The following is a 19574-nucleotide window of genomic DNA, read 5'->3' as shown; positions in this document are numbered from 1 at the left end:
GGAGACGTATCAGTGATGCGTAGGTGGTCTACTATCATCGCACGGAGGTTTCACGTCATACTAAAATGCGCCCCATGTAGCTACTTCACAAATAAAAACCGTTTGGGCACGCTAAAAATGAAAAGATGGTTGTCCGTGGTTCAGATTAGAAATCCGCGTCCGGGGTCTTGCTTCCCATTCTAGGGTCCACACACGTGCCAAATATGACCTTATTTCGGCAAACTATGCTATGCCGAGGCCGTTTCCCACCTCATTTTCGATAAAGTCAGTCAAATTTAAACTACAGGTACTTGATCTAATGCTCATGATTTTTGGGTAAGTTAACTTTGTAGGTTCAAAAGATGATATGGATGTCATATTTTATATTCCTCTCATTTTTCTGATCAATTTAGACATATTATTTGCTAAATTCGCATTTACTGATATTAATTATTTCATATTAAATAAAAAGACAAAAAGATATAATCATTTAATTGTTTTTTCAAATTCTATATTATTATTTAGTTGAGTTCGACGGTGAGTGCCCAGAACCCGACGGCGGCGGTCGTGGTGACGGTGGCGCTGAAATCATGGCGGCGAGGGCCGCGACCGGGAAGTGGACGGAGTTGGGGGAGAGATTGAGCGTGAGTCGTGGCCCTTGCACAGGGAGAAGGGCGGCGCGGAGATCCCAGTGGGGGCGCCGGCCACCGCGCGCCAGAGAGCTTGGCGAAGATGTTCCTGCGGTTCGTGGCGGCGTCGACATCCAGGTCGGCCTAGAGCGGCACATCCTGCTATACGTACGATAATTTTTGTCCGATACTTTGTACGATCCTACGTGGCTGCGACCCTCTCGCGCGAGGCAATTAAGCTAGCACAGTTCGGGTATGGGCTGGGCTGAGGTTGAATAAGAATCGGACCATCTCTCTTCTTCTAGTAAGCTACTTTCACTTAGGGTTCTAGTAAGCTACTTTCACTTAGGGTATCTCCAACGCTGCGATTTAAACGGACGCGTTAAGCCGTTCGTTTTCAGCCATTTATGCAGGTATGCGGACCTGGTCATCGTTTTGTTTGGAGCGCGCACTGCACCCAACGCGCGGACGCACGCTAAAAGTGAAATACAACAATAAAGGAAAAAAACAAAAACAATTAAACTTAAACCATATTTCATTAAACGTATGCCCTAATTTGGGCATATTTATACATATACTCTATTTTGGACAAATTTAAACTACAAAATAAAGCCCTCTATATGAGATTTAAACTGAAAAATATATATATAACACTATCCTAGGGTTTGAGGAGGACGAGGTGGTTGCCTAGTCCCTGTGGGCCTCGTCGTCGTGGGCATCGACGACGTCCCCGAGCGGCGATGCGCTATTGTGGCTCGACCGCACCGGGGACTCAAGTCACAGCGACCACTGGGCATCTTCCCAGGCCGAGTGGGGGTCCGGAGCCGCACGCAGCTCCGCCGCAGCTCCGCCTCCTCCCTGAGGCGGAGCTGCCTCTCCTGCTCCGCCAGGCGCCTCTCCTCCAGTTTCTTCTGCGACTCGAACGACTCGAGGAGCGCCAACTACTGCGTCGCCGCCTCCTTCGGGTCTGGCCCGTCTTCGTCGGACCAGTCAAAGTTAGGGTTGTCATCCTCCTCCTCCTTCGCGTCCTCCTCCTTCGCCTCCTCCTCCTCCTCCACTTGCACCGCCAACGCCTGCCACGCCGTTGCTTCTGCTGCCGCCGCCTCCTCCCGCAGCTGCTGCTCCAGCTCCTCCCGCCACTTCCATTGATGGAGCTCCCGCATCCGCAACCGCTCCTGCAACTCCTCACGCGGCTGCAGCTCGTCCTCACGCGGCTGCAGCTCCAGCTCGTCCGCACGGCAGCGCCGCTGCAGCTGCTCTGCACGTCGCTGCTCGCCCATCTCCTCCGCCCGAATTTACGGCAGCGTAGGTGACTGGACGCCGCGTGGCCAGTCACTGCCCTCGTCGCCGCCTCGGTTTCCACGCGGGAGACCATTAAACACCGATGACCAACCTTCTCGCATCGCGGCCGATGCGAACCGTCGTGTCCTTCGCTGACAAGGCGCCCCTAACCGCGAAAACTGTCGTGCCGTGAGGCGCCGGCGCGCTCGATTCACGTCCTTCGCTAAGGGGCCATCACGGGGTTGCCGACGCTTCTATTGGGCTCGAAAAATTGCCGGCGCTATTTTGGGCGCGCCGATGCGAGCCCATTTTCGATACCGGCCCCTAAAACATTATCGAAACCATTATCAGGACCGCCGGTGGAGATGCTCTAAGGGAAATGGGGTGCAAGCCTTGTCGATGCAGCCTGTGAAGAGATGGGATGGTCATGGAACTCTTGAAGAAGACGGGCGATATGGAGTGAAAAGGTGGAGTCGTGAACAGGTTTATCTCTGTACGAGAACAATTACTACACCTCGCGCTAGTTACAGCTCTAATTAATTCTCTGCTCCATGCCTAAGTCCAGCCCAAGACCAAACCCACTATACTCTACTTCGTTAAAACCTGTTCACGACTCCACCTTTTCACTCCATATCGCCCGTCTTCTTCAAGAGTTCCATGACCATCCCATCTCTTCACAGGCTGCATCGACAAGGCTTGCACCCCATTTCCCTTAGAGCATCTCCACCGGCGGTCCTGATAATGGTCTCGATAATGTTTTAGGGGCCGGTATCGAAAATGGGCTCGCATCGACGCGCCCAAAATAGCGCCGGCAATTTTTCGAGCCCAATAGAAGCGTCGGCAACCCCGTGATGGCCCCTTAGCGAAGGACGTGAATCGAGCGCGCCGGCGCCTCACGGCACGACAGTTTTCGCGGTTAGGGGCGCCTTGTCAGCGAAGGACACGACGGTTCGCATCGGCCGCGATGCGAGAAGGTTGGTCATCGGTGTTTAATGGTCTCCCGCGTGGAAACCGAGGCGGCGACGAGGGCAGTGACTGGCCACGCGGCGTCCAGTCACCTACGCTGCTGTAAGTTCGGGCGGAGGAGATGGGCGAGCAGCGACGTGCGAGCAGGCTGCAGCGGCGCTGCCGTGCGGACGAGCTGGAGCTGCAGCCGCGTGAGGACGAGCTGCAGCCGCGTGAGGAGTTGCAGGAGCGGTTGCGGATGCGGGAGCTCCGTCAATGGCAGTGGCGGGAGGAGCTGGAGCAGCAGCTGCGGGAGGAGGCGGCGGCAGCAGAAGCAACAGCGTGGCAGGCGTTGGCGGCGCAAGTGGAGGAGGAGGAGGAGGCGAAGGAGGAGGACGCGAAGGAGGAGGAGGATGGCAACCCTAACTTTGACTGGTCCGATGAAGACGGACCAGACCCGAAGGAGGCGGCGACGCAGTAGTTGGCGCTCCTCGAGTCGTTCGAGTCGCAGAAGAAACTGGAGGAGAGGCGCCTGGCGGAGCAGGAGAGGCAGCTCCGCCTCAGGGAGGAGGCGGAGCTGCGGCGGAGCAGCGTGCGGCTCCGGACCCCCACTCGGCCTGGGAAGATGCCCAGTGGTCGCTGTGACTTGAGTCCCCGGTGCGGTCGAGCCACAATAGCGCATCGCCGCTCGGGGACGTCGTCGATGCCCACGACGACGAGGCCCACAGGGACTAGGCAGCCACCTCGTCCTCCTCAAACCCTAGGATAGTGTTATATATATATTTTTCAGTTTAAAGCTCATATAGAGGGCTTTATTTTGTAGTTTAAATTTGTCCAAAATAGAGTACAAAATAGAGTATATGTATAAATATGCCCAAATTAGGGCATACGTTTAATGAAATACGGAGTATGGTTTAAGTTTAATTGTTTTTGTTTTTTTCCTTTATTGTTGCATTTCACTTTTAGCGTGCGTCCGCGCGTTGGGTGCAGTGCGCGCTCCAAACAAAACGATGACCAGGTCCGCATACCTGCGTAAATGGCTCAAAACGAACGGCTTAACGCGTCCGTTTAAATTGCAGCGTTGGAGATACCCTAAGTAAAAGTAGCTTACTAGAACCCTAAGTGAAAGTAGCTTACTAGAAGAAGAGAGATGGTCCGATTCTTATTCAACCTCAGCCCAGCCCATACCCGAACTGTGCTAGCTTAATTGCCTCGCGCGAGAGGGTCGCAGCCACGTAGGATCGTACAAAGTATCGGACAAAAATTATCGTACGTATAGCAGGACTCAGAATGTTTTCCATGGACGACATGTCGACTTGGAAAGCTTCTTACAGTGTACATCACTCGCTTCCGCTGCTGCCTTGTGCATCTCGTCTTGCACTTCAGAATGTTGGTCATAGACGAAGAGCTTCTTGCGATGTACAACTGTACATCACTCATTTTCTCTAATGTCTTGAGGATTTTCCCTGAGCTTTAGAATGTTTTCCATTGACGACACTCCATAGCTTCTTGCAATGTATACATCACAGGCTTGCTCGAATGTCAGGAGCACTTCAGCTTAAACATCAGACTGAATGCACCCTGCAGGCTTCACCACTTAGACAGTCTCTTACTGTCTTCGCCATTCACCATTGGAGGACTGATGGCGCCCATGGTTTAACAGATCCCTCGGGCCTGGCGTCTTTGGCCGCAGCGACATGATCCCCATCTGATGCAGATGGCGAAGACGGTATAAACTGCAACATAACGCGTTTATTGGCCAGTAGGCAAACCGCGAATAGGGCGGAAGCGTCCTCGGGTGCAGACGGTGACGGGGGAACGCTTGTGGACAGAAACAAAGAGAGCGGCGACGGCCCTATGGAAAAATGGCACTAGGACGCGCTGCTTTGCAGGGACGGAGGGAGCAGCAACGGCTCGCTCCATGCACGACGGCACTTCTTCGTCGGGAGGCAAACAGAGATAGGCGCCGCCTCCGGCAGCGGCGGGAAGGCGCGCCTCCTCGCTGGCAGCGGCATGAACAACGCCGATACGAGGTTGGAGCCGGTGAACTTGAACCAGTTCGACGGTGGCAGATCGTGGATATGCTGCAACCACCGCTCGCGGCGGCGTCCCGGGCGGTCTCCATGGGCGGTACGAGGAGGCGCCAAGGTTGGAGATTGATTCAGTAATTTTGGCGAACGGTGTCGGAGAGTGGGTGGATTCGAGGATTTTTCGCACCAAAATAAGCACAGGGGTTTTCTGCAAAAAGTTCACAAGCTGGACATACCCTTTTTCGGTTTTTCCACCATGGCAACTCCAAGTGTCGGCCAGAGATTGCTTTTGTATGAATTTGCACGTAAAACACAAGTTCGTGTACCGTGGTACCACACTCTGCAAGTTTTTGTATGAAAATGCACGTGCAATACAAGTTTATGTATGTGTGGTGCAATTACCTCAAAATATTAGTACGGATGTGTAGTTATTATTGAGTAATATATTAGGACATGCAACATGTAATTAGGACATAAATAGCTAATTAAATGTTCCGTTTAGAATTTATGTTTGATGTATGCAACTTGCGAAATATATACACTATGATTTTATGTGCGTAGAAATATATCACGTAGGAATGATCAACTTCTAATTAGATTAAGTAATGGTGCATATTCAGAGTAAGTAATGGTGAACATTAGTAGTAAATAATGATTTCTTCTAATTGATACGGATAGTTAGCCCGATCTTTCACGATGCACCTCCTTGATCCAATGGATCTGATAACTCTCCCAATCACGTGTGCGATACACGTAACCTGAAGATGGAGAACGCCAATCCGGCGAGCAACTCGACGACGAATGCCGAACCTCAAGATCGATAGACACGCCAAGCTCGACAACCCTCGAAAATTCTAGGACCTTCTCACACGCACGATCACTCTTGACAGATTCAAGAACTCTCACGCATTTATTGATGAATAACTGGACGAACGTCTGAGACGCCATCACACACGCCGATCCCAATGGGACGGTGATAATATGAACTTCAAGTTCTACATTATTCTGAATCAACTCAAAGCTACCAAACCCTAGGCCGCACCATCTCCTTATATGAGGGAGAGGTGTCCGGCCAGCCCTATTGGGTCTAACCTAGTTCGACTCGAACAGACCCAAATCGAACAGACACAACTTAAAAACCCTAATGGCCCACCACATGACCTGGCTACATTATTTCCTAATAACAATAATATGATAAATCGCTGGTACAACCTTAGACTCAATCATCATATCCCAGGTTGTCCTAGTGTATCAAGCTGCATGGATACCCTCATCACTAATTAGACTAAGTAATGGTGCATATTAGGACCAAGTGGACTAAGTAATGGTGAACATTAGTAGTAAATAATGATTTGTTCAAGATCCATGTTAAAGTAGACATATAATAGTACGATGCTGACATATTAATGTTCAGACTAAATATGTTGAATGTTTATTTTAGGTGGATTTGATTATAGACTTCTCTGATTGCAATAAGGTGGAAGTATTTTAAGATATAATTAGAAGTGGAGCGCACGGGTTGAAGTTGAGGTATTAAAATCCGTCCGTACTTATTTTAATTTTAGTTTGTAGTTGGTAGTATTAAAATTTGTCGCATATTAAAAAATAGTGTCGTCTTATGTTTGGTGTTAAATTTATTATGGAATGAGTGAGCGGTAGCCGTCTAATAGAATTATAATGAAATGCTATTAAAAATATTAAAGATGGTGTTGTGTTATGATTATTTAAAATTGTTAATCACATGTTAAATATTGTTGTGTTGTAATCTAATATTATTTTAAAAATATGGTTGTGCGGTAGGTACGATGGAAACTACGTTAGTGTTTTATGGAGACGTCGTACGCGACGAATTTTCTGGTGTCGATGTGTCGCGCTGCGACTCGATGAAAGTTGTAGGGACAGACATGGTCAATAGAGGATTTTTGGATGTTAGAAGATGCATCCGAGCAAAGTTCGGGCGTGACATGCGTAGGAAGAAGATGATCGTTGAGGCTCTCATCGTCGTAGGAGGGGATGATGGGATACCTGCCCGTTGGAGTTTGCGGGAGGTAAAGAGTGATAGAAATTGGGGTAGGTACATGAGGTTTGCAAGCATACCTGGTGTAGCTATGTACGGAGAGCCCATGGTGTATGTTCAGTTTATATCTGGTAATGATGATGCCGGATGCAGTACCGGCGCTGGTGAAGAGGAGATGGCCATCACCACAGGACCGAGCACCGTTCAATCGGAGCATTTGGCCCTGACTGCAGCAGCCATGATAGGACAATCAGAGCATGAGGCACTGACTGCAGGCCATAGCACCGGCCCATCGGAGCAGATGGTCGCCCAGTTTGTTGCCGACCCAGGATACTGGTCCGCGTTCGTTGACATTAGCGAGCGTGTGGAGGGATTGTCGGAGGCGTTGGACGATGACGCTCATTCTTCTTCATCTGAATCCTCCTCGGACGAAGAAGGCGTCGGTCCTTCCCGGAGGGCGGTTGCGGCACCAATGGACCCTGAGTTCTTAAAAACAATGACCATCAGCAATGAATTCCGCTCCGTTCCAGGCCTAGGGGAGGCAAGTCTGCAGGTTGGGAAAACTTTCCCAGATAAGGACTCGGCTGATCATGCAATCAAGAGGTATGCGTTGGCCAAATCTCGGGAACACAGAGTGAAGCAGTCTAATCGAAGCCAGCTGAAAGTCATATGCGTCAAATTGAATAAGGGTTGCGGGGGAGAGTTATCGCTCGGGTGAGCCCTGGGGTATGTCAGCCATGGCACATCTCAAAAATAGAACCCCATAGATGCGAGCAATTGGGGGCTCTTGACGAACACCGCAACGTCACTACAAAATATGTACCTCATATCATGCAAGTGACGGTGGCAGAAGATATAACCCTTGGTACAAAGAAGCTGCAAAAAACCGTGGAAGATCTGATTGGCTTCCCGGTCAGATTTAGTAACGCAAGGCGGGCGAAGGAGAAGATTTTCCAGAGATTGTATGGCACCTATGAGGAGGCATATAACCTTGCCCCGAGACTACTCCATCAGATAGCAACAACTAACCGGGGGACTCAAGTGTTCAGGAGAGCTCGTCAACACACTCTGGAGGAAAACCAAGAAATCCTTGATCATTTATTCTAGGCATTCCCCCGGACTATACGGGCATTCCATCACTGCCGCACGATGCTGTCAATAGATGGTACCTTTCTCACAGGAAAGTAAAAGGGCACACTCTTGGTGGCAATCGCAGCTGACGCAAATAATCAGCCCTTGCCTATTACCTATGCACTTGTCGAGAGTGAGAATAAAGATAGCTGGTTATGGTTCCTCAGCTGCTTGAAGATGGGAGTCGTGAGAGATCGGCCTGTAGGATAACGTTGCATAGAAAACAAAAATTTTCCTACCGCGAACACGCAATCCAAGCCAAGATGCAATCTAGAAGACGGTAGCAACGAGGGGGTATCGAGTCTCACCCTTGAAGAGATTCCAAAGCCTACAAGAGGAGGCTCTTGTTGCTGCGGTAGACGTTCACTTGCCGCTTGCAAAAGCGCGTAGAAGATCTTGATCACGATCGGTTCCGGCGCCACGAACGGGCAGCACCTCCGTACTCGGTCACACGTTCGGTTGTTGATGAAGACGACGTCCACCTCCCCGTTCCAGCGGGCAGCGGAAGTAGTAGCTCCTCTTGAATCCGACAGCACGACGGCGTGGTGTCGGTGGCGGTGTAGAAGTTCGGCGGAGCTTCGCTAAGCAAACCGGGCAATATGAAGTGGAGGAGCAAAGCTAGGGTTTGGGAGGGGGTGGCCGGCCACTCAAGGGGGGCGGCCAAGCTATGGTCTTAGGGGTGGCCGGCCCCCTCCCTTGGCCCCTCATTATATAGGTGGATCCCAAGTGTTGGTGTCCAAGTCTTCGAATAAGACCCGAAACCAAAACCTTCCATAGGAGGGGAAACCTAGCCAAGCTAGGACTCCCACCAAGGTGGGAGTTCCACCTCCCATGTGGGGGTGGCCGGCCCCCTAAGGGGAGTCCACTTGGGACTCCTCCCCCACTAGGGTTGGCCGGCCATGGAGGTGGAGTCCCATGTGGACTCCACCTTCCTTGGTGGTTTCTTCCGGACTTTTCTAGAACCTTCTAGAACCTTCCATAGAACCTTCCGCGACATTTTAATTCACATAAAATGACATCCTATATATGAATCTTATTCTCCGGACCATTCCGGAACTCCTCGTGATGTCCGGGATCTCATCCGGGACTCCGAACAAATATTCGAACTCCATTCCATATTCAAGTACTACCATTTCAACATCCAACTTTAAGTGTGTCACCCTACGGTTCGTGAACTATGCGGACATGGTTGAGTACTCACTCCGACCAATAACCAATAGCGGGATCTGGAGATCCATAATGGCTCCCACATATTCAACGATGACTTTAGTGATCGAATGAACCATTCACATACGATACCAATTCCCTTTGTCACGCGATATTTTACTTGTCCGAGGTTTGATCATCGGTATCACTCTATACCTTGTTCAACCTCGTCTCTCGACAAGTACTCTTTTACTCGTACCGTGGTATGTGGTCTCTTATGAACTTATTCATATGCTTGCAAGACATTAGACGACATTCCACCGAGAGGGCCCGGAGTATATCTATCCGTCATCGGGATGGACAAATCCCATTGTTGATCCATATGCCTCAACTCATACTTTCCGGATACTTAATCCCACCTTTATAACCACCCATTTACGCGGTGGTGTTTGGTGTAATCAAAGTACCTTTCCGGTATAAGTGATTTACATGATCTCATGGTCATAAGGACTAGGTAACTATGTATTGAAAGCTTATAGCAAATAACTTAATGACGAGATCTTATGCTACGCTTAATTGGGTGTGTCCATTACATCATTCATATAATGATATAACCTTGTTATTAATAACATCCAATGTTCATGATTATGAAACTAATCATCCATTAATCAACAAGCTAGTTTAAGAGGCATACTAGGGACTTCTTGTTGTCTACATATCACACATGTACTAATGTTTCGGTTAATACAATTATAGCATGACATATAAACATTTATCATAAACATAGAGATATAAATAATAATTACTTTTATTATTGCCTCTAGGGCATATCTCCTTCAGTCTCCCACTTGCACTAGAGTCAATAATCTAGATTACATTGTAATATACCTAACACCCATGGCATTCTGGTGTTGGTCATGCTTTGCCCTAGGGAGAGCTTTAGTCAACGGATCTGACACGCTCAGAAACATATGTATTTTGTAATTCATTTGCGTCTCAACGCATCACTTATTTCCAAATGAGTTGGCATTAATTATGTTTGATCTTCTGGTGGAACTTTAATTCCGCTGTCTGAAATATATCACTAATATTGTCACACACAATATAGCTTCAAAGTTCTGACTCTGTCGGAACTACACCAAGTTCTCAAAGAACCTCTTGACTTAACATCCTTTGTCATTGTCAAAACAATGACATACTCTGCCTTCTTTTGTAGATTCCGTCACAATATTTAGAACTCTTCTAAATCTAGCATAGACAACTTCTAGCTCATTGTGCTACCTTTTAAACAACACTTAGTCTAATTTGAGATTGAAATTATATTTTATATGTGACAAAAACAATATCGGTGTAACACCTTACAGCGATTTGTTTGTCATTTCTTCATACAAAAATATATATATATATATATATATATCCTTAGTTCTTCTAAAGTACTCAAGGATATTCTTACTGTTGTCCAATGATCATCATATGAATCATTCTGGTATATGCTCATAACACTTTATAGCACATGATATCTGATTGTGTACATATTATTCGTGATCTATAATCACTCATGTGTTTTTACTCATTGAGTGTCGGATACACTCAAGTCTTGTTAAACCTTCACATGACAAGAACATTTTCTTAATATTTCTATATTGAACTACTTCAATATCCATCATATGTACTTTGACTTAAACTTATTTATGTGTTTCAATCTATCTTCATAGATCTTGACACTAAATATGTTTCAGTCCAAATCCTTTCATTGAAGTTAATTTTCAATGAAACCTTTTAATCAAGTATATAATTACATCATTTATAACCAACTATATGTCACCTACATAAAGTTTTATAAATGTGTCTTAGCGCTCCCACTTAATTTCTTGCAAATGCAAGCTTCTTCATCGTCTCTGATGAAATCAAAAAACTCTTTGACTATTTCATCCGGTGAAGATTCCAACTCCGTGATACTTACTTCATCCAATTGAAGCTTGTATACCTATCTAGTATTCCACGGACCAGCAAAACTCTTGGTTGTATCTTGTATACATACTTCCGTTAAGTAGTGTATTTTGCCATCCTACTAGCATATCTCATAAAAGAAATATGTAGTGATTACTAGAATAATCCACATAGACTATAAGCATTGCTACGGAAGATCTAATCTTATCGTATTCAACTCTTTGAACTTTGTCGTAAACAATTTTTCGATAAGTCAAGCTTTCTTCAAAGATATTTCATCCAAGTCTATCAATTTCATAGATCCATTTACTTTCATAAAGTATTCATCTATCTTGGATTTCATGGCGCATGGCCATTTTAATGGAGTCAGGGCCCATCATAACTTCTTTGTTTTGTAGTTGGTTTATCATTGTTCAAAATCAATCCTTTGTCCACAAATCATTTATTTGATCACAAAGTAAACCATACCTACAAGGTTCAATATGTACTTCGATCTTCATGGCTAAAACACTTTGTAGTCATGAGAGCCATGATCGTCGTGGCCGCTTCCGAAACCAATTCCGATGTTGCGCTACTCTGATCATTATGCTCAGGTTCATAAACCTTATCAAATTATATTGTCCTCCCACTCAAAAACTTCACTCGAAACAATTTCTCGGAAATAAGAAACATTGACAAACACTTTTGTCTTTGTCTCGTGGGAAGAATTCCCAATTAAATCTCTGGGATAACCAACAAATACATTCATCCGATTTTGGTTGACTATTAGGGTTTATACCCATGCCATAACTTGTATGGTGTCATTTCAACGGATCATGATGATGCTCTATTTAGTGTAAAAGCGGTAGTCACTAAAGCATAATCCACAAAAATATAATGGCATCAATATTTTATCTCATCATTGATCCAACAAAGTTTGGATATATCTCTTGGATACTTCATCATCACTATGATACTCCAAGAAACGTAAGTTGTAGAATCAATTTCATAACTCTCTTAGATGTTCGCTAAAACTCGTAATTCAAATATTTCCACCATGATCCAATCATAGATATTTGATTTCTATTACGATGATTTTCACTTCATGCTGAAATTTATTTGAATCCTATTCAAATGTTTCAAACTTCTTCCTTATTGAATATATCCACATATATACTCAATTCATTGTTTGAAAGTTTTCATGAAGTAGAAGAATCTTCCGCACACAACTATGCCCAGTGAACCACATATATCATTATATATGTTTTCACTAAGTTAGTTTCCCGTTCAACTCTTCGGCCTATGAACGGTATTTCAGTCATTACCTTTTAGAAAAGATTTTGCAAGTGCCAAACGATTCAACAAATCGAATGACTCCAAAAATCCATTTGCATGGAGTTCCTTCATGCGATCCTTTCTAACATGACCTAAATTGCGGTTCCACAAATAAGTGGAATTCAAATCATTTGCCTTATGGCATTTTTAGCGTCGATGTTATGTATGTGTGTTTCACCATTAAGATTTATAATAACTTATCCATCATACATGGAGTAATGTCATAATTTGAACAACTCATTGTTTTCATTTGACCAGAGCAAAATAACAATTATTAAGTTCTTTGTTATAAATTCTAAGGGCTAGATAGAATGCCAATGACGAACATAATAACACTTTATTTTGTTCCAGGCGTGCATTCCTATCATATTCCTTGTCAGTCACTTAGGCCATTGTATTCTTGTATTGCGTTGTTATGTATGACACTTCATACCAACCAATATGGTATTAATACCCAAGAATTTCATTGTGTGACTTAACTAGGAATACAACCATAACATGTATATCATTTATATACACCTGAGCTAGACTTTCTAGTCTTTTGTTTCTTTCTGCCAAAATATCTTTGCAGTTTCTTTTTAGCTTTCCTCATTATTCAGAAAAACACTTCAACATTAATAACTTCTAGGTTTGTTGGTCTGATACCAATAACCTTGAGGTTCTTATTTTGAAGTTGATCATCATATGACAAGTGTTCCGGATTTCACTATTAGTAACCTTGTAATATGATGAACAATTTCACTCATAATTTTATCCATTATATCATGACGACTTTCCGAGACCATGTACGTACATGCTAGGCTCGTAAAGTTTTAACCTTGGTATTTGCATGTGCAAATCTAGCTTGCACCCGTTGTATGCACACGTAGAATCTATCACACCCGATCATCACGTGATGCTTCGAAACGACGAGTCTTAGCAACGGTGCATATTAAGGATGGTCACTTCATGGATATGCGAATATCGTTAGTGCCCCAATAGTTGGAGGATTGTGACGCCTTGCGTCTTCAACCTTCGTACATTCCCATAAAACTTATGAGTTTATGTAGTCTCACCAAATTATATTCTATCATCTTGCAATAAGGTCTTAGATATCACATATATCTCATACCTTGATTATTTGTGAAAACTAAATTTTCAGCTCCTTACTTTTCAAACAAATTTGAACTTCAAGTTTTCCGGAGACAAGATAACTTTAGGTACTAATTGAAACCATAGCTCTCTGAATCAACAAAGTGAGTTTCACTAAATGTTTGCAATAGGACTTAATCATTTCTTGATTCATTAACAATACGGTACCAAACCGTAAAGTTTCTAGTCAGATTTTAACAGTATTTCTATCTCAATTATAAGACTAGCGCATAGTAGTAAACGGATGCCAATACTACAAAATTAATTCAAAATACTACTGAGACTAAGTTTATGATAATTAGTTCATGTTTTAATCTAATTACTAATGAACTCCCACTTAATACAACATCCCTCATAGTTGTTAAGTGGTACACGATCCACATCCACTACACCAAAACCGATCATCACGTGAGATGATGTAGCTTCAATGGTGAACATCAACATGTTGATCATATCATCCATATGACTCGTGTTCAACCTTTCGGTTTCCGTTGTCCCGAGGCCATGTCTCGTACATGCTAGGCTCGTCAAGCAAACCCAAGTATTCTGCGTGTGCAACATGGCTTACACCCGTTGTATATGAACGTTGAATCTATCACATCCGATCATCACGAGATGCTTCGAAACGACGAACTTTGGCAACGGTGCATACGAGGGAGAACACTTTATTATCTTGATATTAATGTGAGGGATCATCTTATAATGCTACCGTCGCGATCTAAGCAAAATAAGATGCATAAAGGATTAACATCACATGCAGTTCATATGTGATATGATATGGCCCTTTTGTCCTTGTGCTTTCGATCTTCATCTCCATAGCACGGACATGATCTCCATCATCAACGGGCATGATCTCCATCATCGTCGGCGTAGCGTCAAGGTTCTTGGCGCCGTCTTCATGGTTGTTCACCTCATGTAGCAACTATTACAACTACTTTGAAAAACTACTCAACATGAAATTTAAAGACAATCATAAGGCTCCTGCCGGTTGCCACAATACAATAATGATCATCTCATACATATTCATCATCATATTATGGCCATATCACATCACCAAACCCTGCAAAAACAAGTTAGACGCTCTCTAATTTGGTTTGCATATTTTACGTGGTTTAGGGTTTTCGATATAGATCTAATCTACCTATGAACATGAACCACAACGTTGATACTAATGTTGTCAATAGAAGAGTAAATTGAATCTTTACTATAGTAGGAGAGACGAGACACCCGCAAAGCCTCTTATGCAATACAAGTTGCATGTCGAACGAGGAACAAGTCTCATGAACGCGGTCATGTAAAGTTAGTCCGAGCCGCTTCATCCCACTATGCCATAAAGATGCAAAGTACTCAACTAAAGATAACAAGAGCATCAACGTCCACAAAACCATTGTGTTCTACTCGTGCAACCATCTATGCATAGACACTGGCTGCGATACCACCGTAGGATAACGTTGCATAGAAAACAAAAATTTTCCTACCGCGAACACGCAATCCAAGCCAAGATGCAATCTAGAAGACGGTAGCAACGAGGGGGTATCGAGTCTCACCCTTGAAGAGATTCCAAAGCCTACAAGAGGAGGCTCTTGTTGCTGCGGTAGACGTTCACTTGCCGCTTGCAAAAGCGCGTAGAAGATCTTGATCACGATCGGTTCCGGCGCCACGAACGGGCAGCACCTCCGTACTCGGTCACACGTTCGGTTGTTGATGAAGACGACGTCCACCTCCCCGTTCCGGCGGGCAGCGGAAGTAGTAGCTCCTCTTGAATCCGACAGCACGACGGCGTGGTGTCGGTGGCGGTGTAGAAGTTCGGCGGAGCTTCGCTAAGCAAGCCGGGCAATATGAAGTGGAGGAGCAAAGCTAGGGTTTGGGAGGGGGTGGCCGGCCACTCAAGGGGGGCGGCCAAGCTATGGTCTTAGGGGTGGCCGGCCCCCTCCCTTGGCCCCTCATTATATAGGTGGATCCCAAGTGTTGGTGTCCAAGTCTTCGAATAAGACCCGAAACCAAAACCTTCCATAGGAGGGGAAACCTAGCCAAGCTAGGACTCCCACCAAGGTGGGAGTTCCACCTCCCATGTGGGGGGTGGCCGGCCCCCTAAGGGGGAGTCCACTTGGGACTCCTCCCCCACTAGGGTTGGCCGGCCATGGAGGTGGAGTCCCATGTGGACTCCACCTTCCTTGGTGGTTTCTTCCGGACTTTTCTAGAACCTTCTAGAACCTTCCATAGAACCTTCCGCGACATTTTAATTCACATAAAATGACATCCTATATATGAATCTTATTCTCCGGACCATTCCGGAACTCCTCGTGATGTCCGGGATCTCATCCGGGACTCCGAACAAATATTCGAACTCCATTCCATATTCAAGTACTACCATTTCAACATCCAACTTTAAGTGTGTCACCCTACGGTTCGTGAACTATGCGGACATGGTTGAGTACTCACTCCGACCAATAACCAATAGCGGGATCTGGAGATCCATAATGGCTCCCACATATTCAACGATGACTTTAGTGATCGAATGAACCATTCACATACGATACCAATTCCCTTTGTCACGCGATATTTTACTTGTCCGAGGTTTGATCATCGGTATCACTCTATACCTTGTTCAACCTCGTCTCTCGACAAGTACTCTTTTACTCGTACCGTGGTATGTGGTCTCTTATGAACTTATTCATATGCTTGCAAGACATTAGACGACATTCCACCGAGAGGGCCCGGAGTATATCTATCCGTCATCGGGATGGACAAATCCCACTGTTGATCCATATGCCTCAACTCATACTTTCCGGATACTTAATCCCACCTTTATAACCACCCATTTACGCAGTGGTGTTTGGTGTAATCAAAGTACCTTTCCGGTATAAGTGATTTACATGATCTCATGGTCATAAGGACTAGGTAACTATGTATTGAAAGCTTATAGCAAATAACTTAATGACGAGATCTTATGCTACGCTTAATTGGGTGTGTCCATTACATCATTCATATAATGATATAACCTTGTTATTAATAACATCCAATGTTCATGATTATGAAACTAATCATCCATTAATCAACAAGCTAGTTTAAGAGGCATACTAGGGACTTCTTGTTGTCTACATATCACACATGTACTAATGTTTCGGTTAATACAATTATAGCATGACATATAAACATTTATCATAAACATAGAGATATAAATAATAATTACTTTTATTATTGCCTCTAGGGCATATCTCCTTCACGGCCTGATGTTTGCATCATATCAGATTGTAACACGGGCCTTTTGAGCGCATGATTATTGCGTGCATGCATGTTTCTGACAGAGCCTTCGATACGCAGGAATCTTTAGTCCCGACGTGGCCTGATATGATGCAGATGCAACCACAATACTACGGCAGCACTTCCCAACAACCTCGCGATGATGTTACCGGGATAGTTGAAACATTCTTTGGATGTGGTATTTTGAGCACAGATGCCAGTTTTATTCCCCCAAATCAGGAATCTCAATACGTATTTCACACTCCATCACCAGTAGATGAGACACATACAGAGGATGAGGAAAATCAGTACGGCCGATGTTTGCGTCCACCTCATCCCCCTCGTCCCCGGTTGTCGCCTTCCGGTCCAAGGCCACGGCAGCAACGATGTCGTCGTCGACAGGACTGATACGCATGGGCTTTACGTGTATATATCATATATTTATCTATGTGCGCGACAGACATACAACCTATGTATGAGACATTTTTCTATGTATCTCGGAGACAAATTAATATTAGTTTGAATAAGTTTAATTTTTAAATTAACTCCAATAATGAAGATACAACATAAGTAAAAACGGTTAAGATACAACATGTAATGAATAATACGGCTAATTACTATGACGAAATTTAAGATACAACGAGAAAGTAAAACTAAAATTAACATAGATAGCTAGTACAACAGATCACTCTATTTGCCATGTGTCCAACGTGGCCATTTTCCCTTCCCCTTCGACGAGGCAACTTTCTTGGCCTTGGTGCTAGGCTTGAAGTCATCGTTCGAGTCCACGACCGGAGCTGCAGCACTCTTTCCCTTCGAGGAGTTGGCACTCTTGCCCTTCGACGATGCAGCTTTCTTGGCCTTCGCGCTTGATACGTCTCCAACGTATCCATAATTTCTGTTGTTCCATGCTTGTTTTATGACAATACTTACATGTTTTGCTTGCACTTTATGATGATTTCATGCATTTTCCGGAACTAACCTATTAACAAGATGCCACGGTGCCGGTTCTGTTTTCTGCTGTTTTTGGTTCCGGAAAGGCTGTTCGGGCAATATTCTCGGAATTCGACGAAACGAAGACCAAACCTCCTATTTTTCCCGGAAGCGTCCGAACACCGAAGAAGAGTCGGAGAGGGGCCGAGAGGGCCACCACACCATAGGGCGGCGCGGCCTGGCTCGGGCCCGCGCCGGCTCGTGGTGTGGCGCCCCCGAGTGCCCCCTGCGCCGCCTCTTCGCCTATAAGATCCCTTTCGACCTAAAAACACCGGAACTCTTGACGAAACTCCGAGAAAGACTCCGGGGCGCCGCCACCATCGCGAAACTCCAATTCGGGGGACAGAAGTCTCGTCCCGGCACCTGCCGGGACGGGGAAGTGCCCCGGAAGCCATCTCCATCAACGCCATCGCCTCCATCATGCTCCGTGAGTAGTTCCACCATGGACTACGGGTTCTAGGCTGTAGCTAGTTGGTATTCTCTCCCCCATGTACTTCAATACAATGATCTCATGAGCTGCCTTACATGATTGAGATTCATCGATGTAATCGGTGTTGTGTTTGTCGGGATCCGATGGATTGTTACATTATGATTGTCTATCTACAAAGTTTATGAAGTTATTGTTGCTGCAATCTTGTTGTGTTTAATGCTTGTCACTAGGGCCCGAGTGGCATGATCTTAGATTTGAGCTCTATAATTATTGCTTAGATTGTATCTACAAGTTGTATGCACATGTCACTTGTCCGGAACCAATGGCCCCGAAGTGACGAAATCGGGACAACCGGAGGGAATGGCGGTGATGTGAGGATCACATGTTTTCACGGAGTGTTAATGCTTTGCTCCGGTGCTCTATTAAAAGGAGTACCTTAATATCCGAGTAGTTTCCCTTGAGGCCCGGCTGCCACCGGCTGGTAGGACAAAAGATGTTGTACAAGTTTCTCATTGCGAGCACGTACGACTATTATTGGAAAACATGCCTACATGATTAATGATCTTGATATTACTGTCTTAATGCTATTTCAATCCTATCAATTGCCCGATTGTAATTTGTTCACTCAACACTTGTTATTGGAGAGTTGCCACTAGTGTAGATAGCTGGGAACCCCGGTCCATCTTTCATCATTATATACTCGTTCTACATGTCAAGCTTGTTTTACGGTGCCATTGCTCTCATATTACTATTACTGCTGTTGTGTATTCTTGTTACTATTGCTCTCATACCACTTGCTACTTTCACATCACCCCTGTTGCTAGTGCTTTTCCAGGTGCGGCTGAATTGACAACTCGGTTGTTAAGGCTTATAAGTATTCTTTACCTCCCCTTGTGTCGAATCAATAAATTTAGGTTTTACTTCCCTCGAAGACTCATTGCGATCCCCTATACTTGTGGGTCATCAAGACTATTTTACGGCGCCGTTGCCGGGGAGGCATAGCTCTACTCATAAGTTCACCTGGGGAGTACACTCTACATCCCTCTCTGTTTTATTTTATTTTGTTTTGCTTAGTTTACTTTTGTCTAGTTTATTTGTGCTTAATTTATTTCTGTCTAGTATTAGTTTGCTTAGTTTACTTTTGTCTAGTTTATTTCAGTTTTGTTTTACTTTCCTCATATACCCAAAAATCCATAAAAATTTGAAAAACCAAAAAATTAAAAACTGTTGTTATGGGAGAACCAACAACCTACTTGGAGCTTATAGAATGTTATAATTGTTATAGAGAATCAAGAACTGGTAAAATAATGAGTGCTATGATAGAAAAATTGAATACAATTGCTAAAATCTTGCTT

This window comes from Lolium rigidum, chromosome 1, assembly GCF_022539505.1.
Source record: "Lolium rigidum isolate FL_2022 chromosome 1, APGP_CSIRO_Lrig_0.1, whole genome shotgun sequence".
Lineage (NCBI taxonomy): Eukaryota > Viridiplantae > Streptophyta > Magnoliopsida > Poales > Poaceae > Lolium > Lolium rigidum.
This window is presented reverse-complemented; position numbering follows the sequence as displayed.